Here is a 3,754-nt window from a genome sequence, read left to right as displayed (position 1 = left end):
TATAATTTATAGTAATTTTATTAGTCACTATCTAATTCAAGAGCTTGTATCTATACTACAGTCTTTACTCGTATATTATCAAAGTTTAACATAAAGTTAAATTTGATGGTACATTTTTAACATTACACTTAGTGCTATATAGGTCCATAATGTTCCGACTGCAACTATAATTGTGTACTTTGGTCAAATCCAAAAGTAATTTCGATACTTAGAACGCCTGTTAAAACTGAATAAACGTAAATACATCACTTAACACAAAGCAGAACAATTTCGTGTGAAACATTAACGTTTCTTCCTTCGGCCAGACAACTGTAGACCAAGAGTTGGCGGTGTGTGTTGTTGTCTATATTCCTTCCTTTTAGCACAATGATTCCTATACGTTTTCGTTGCACTAGAAATACCACCTTCGTCACGATCCTGGCCAAAAAATTGTAATAATAATGCTTTATGAAACTTTTCGTTTTAAAATGGATGGGGAATACAACAACACACTGAGTTGCTAGATTATAAACATCTTATTACGTCGGCTGAAAGGTGTAGAATGAGTACAGTGACTTAACACATAACACGAGATATGTACTTGTTTTCGCGAACATAGTTTCTCTAAGCGTAGTCGTAGTAGTAGCAGTATGAAATTAGCAGTTAGACTGTTTATTATAATTACAATTAATCTACGAACCTTATATTTATTGGTTGTAGATGTTGTTTTTAATTTTTTGAACAAGAAAGTCTCAAACTCATTTGAACAAAGAGGAAGAAAGAAAAAAAAAGATTATATAGAAAAGCAATCGCACATTAAGAAAAAAAATAGTTCGAAATGATCAAACTCATTGCGAAGGAAAGTAATATGAAAATAATCAAAAGTTTCTTAACTCATTAGTTTCATTTCTCGTCAAACTTTGTCACAATGATCAGTAAGCTAAAGTTTTGTGTAAGTATTATGACATTGAATGAATTGATAATCAATAACATTTTACCAAATGTAGAACGGACGACAGATTTCGTTAAGACGTTTCAGTCAATGAGTTCTGCCCCCCCAGTGGCACAGCGGTATGTCTGCGGATTTACAAGGCTAGAAACCGGGTTTCGATACCTGTGGTGGGCAGAGTACAGATAGCCCATTGTGTAGCTTTGTGCATAACTACAAACAAACAAACAATGAGTTCTATGAGACTAGAATTATAACCTTACAGTTTGGCGTACTATGGTATTAAAACAAGTATATTCGTCATTCTGCGACATAGCACCCCCTATGTAGTTTTCAAGTCATCAATCAAAAATAACTGGAAACGTCTATACTGAGAAAGAAATATCATGGGTCCCAGTAAGGACGATTCAAACTGTATTCAAAATTAATATTTATATTTATAACGACTGTTGAAGCTAAACAAAAGTAAATACATCACTTAACATAAAGCAGAACACTTTCGTGTAAAATATTAACATTTCATCATTTTTGTGACGGTCAAATCCTGCTATTCGGCCAGACAGACGTAGCCCAAGAATTTGTAGCGGGTGCTGTTGTCTAGATGCATTCCCTTTAGTCCGGTGGGTTATAATGAATTGGGGACAGTTCTCGGTAAGTCCCTACAGTAATGCAGTATCTTCTGCTTCCCGCTCACAAGAAAAATCGAATTATGTCCGTTAAGTATAAATTCACAAAGTGTGGGCAGTAATTCAAGGAATGTTATAACAGTTAGTTGGAGATAAGACATTCTTCAAGTAGTACATGAAAGTTTAAATCTTATCAACATTGATTTTAACAAGGCTTATTATCTCTAACTGTTGTTACTTTCCAAGCATTAAAAGAACGTTTATTTTAGACAGTTAACATTACATACTTTCAGCTACTAAAACAGAACAGATAGAACAGCTATCTTGCAGTTCTTCAAGACCCCAATGAGACAGCGATAAGTTTACGGACTTACAACACTAAAATCTGAGGTTCGATTCCCCGTGGTGGACACGACAGATAATCCAATGCGGTTTTGTTTTGAAAGAAACAAAAATAAAGTTATTCAATACGTCATTTGGAGGTGCTGTGCTTGGTTTTGAAATTATAAGTTCACATGCTTTTACAAAATATCATACGTTGTATCTTACCAACTACATCATATGATATCTGAGTATACTTTATGCTTAACAAAAGAACGAAATAATTGTGTGCTAAAATAGACAAAAGTTATCCTTCTATCTATATCACATGACGTATATTTTTTGTCCGACACTACTTTGCTGTTTATCAGTGACAATAGAGACTTGGACACTAATCTGTCATAGCAACACGTTAATTTTGGGTTTTAGAATACCATTATATTTGCATGCCAGTATGATATAATTTTAGTTCTTCCTTAGCCTAAACCGGTGTAGTCACAATTAGACAATTGCTCAGCCTTAATCGTCTGCACTGTGTATGGCACATATAGTGTGGTTAACATATTATATAATAATATAATATAGTATGATATAATTTTAGTTCTTCCTTAGCCTAAACCGGTGTAGTCACAATTAGACAATTGCTCAGCCTTAATCGTCTGCACTGTGTATGGCACATATAGTGTGGTTAACATATTATAAATAATTTTCCTTTACTTTTATTCATGGGTTCTTAGAATTACTATTGTGACAAACTGGAGGACAATTTACTAAACTTGAGCGGTAATAATTGCGTTTGACGACACAGCTCTGACTTACTCTACTTTCAACTTTTATGAAGTGATTTAAGGCAGAGCTTAGACTTATTATACTTAAACTGATAAGATAAGGCAAAGAAACCTTTGTTGGACTTCAACTCGTAATATTTAGAGCTCAGATCCTATGGCCATACATTTGTTTCTTCAAATCAATTGTTCTATTGATGTAAAATCAGACATGTTTTCAGCTACACTTTTTTTAAACCAGATAATTCTTTTTTTTTACAATTGATAATTTCTTTATGGATTTATTAGAATAACTCAGTGTGTATTTGTGAAAAATAATTTCGTTACAAAATAAATATGCATTCTCTTATTATCAAAAAATCATCGTACATGATTATCCCAACCAATAAAAAAACGATATCATGCTGGTTCGCCAGTTCTGAATAATGATTTTAATGGAATTTTAAAAGTGTTTTAATAACATTGTGACACAAGAGACTAAATCCGTGTAAAATCCCCTTTATTTCTTTGACTACAGACGAAGAAGGATTTCACTTAGTATAAGAAACTATGCACACCACATGGTTTAAACTGTTGTTGTTTGTAATTAAGCACAAAGCTACACAATGGGCTATCTGTGCTCTGCCCACCACAGGTATCGAAACCCGGTTTCTAGCTTTGTAACTCCGCAGACATACCGCTGGGGGCCTGAATAATGAGCAGGTTTCTTCAAGAAAATAATCAAGAATAATATATGGTGTTAAAATAAATAGTGTAGTGTTAAAAAATCCTTAATCCTTAACCTGGTTTTGTTGTGTTTGGACAAAAATAAACTTCAATAAACTTATCCAGTTCATACTGCAAGAACTGTTGTCAAGCAGTTTTATGGACTAAACAGCGTCTCATCCACTGCTGTTTCTATGGTAAACCAGCCAAGCTGAAGGCCTCGTTAGTACAGGGTATGGCAGATACAGAGTGGTTGACGTATGATATACTCTTCTTTACTTAGATTGAAAAGTTCTTATTGAAAATCACTCAGTAAAACAGTTTTTGATTAAAAATATAACTTTTGGACAGTCTGTAGTCATTCTTTGAAGGGTAAAAACAAACAAACA

This window comes from Limulus polyphemus, unplaced genomic scaffold (assembly GCF_000517525.1).
Source record: "Limulus polyphemus unplaced genomic scaffold, Limulus_polyphemus-2.1.2 Scaffold921, whole genome shotgun sequence".
Taxonomy (NCBI): domain Eukaryota; kingdom Metazoa; phylum Arthropoda; class Merostomata; order Xiphosura; family Limulidae; genus Limulus; species Limulus polyphemus.
The sequence above is the reverse complement of the archived record's forward strand: the minus strand, read 5'-3'. Positions refer to the sequence as shown.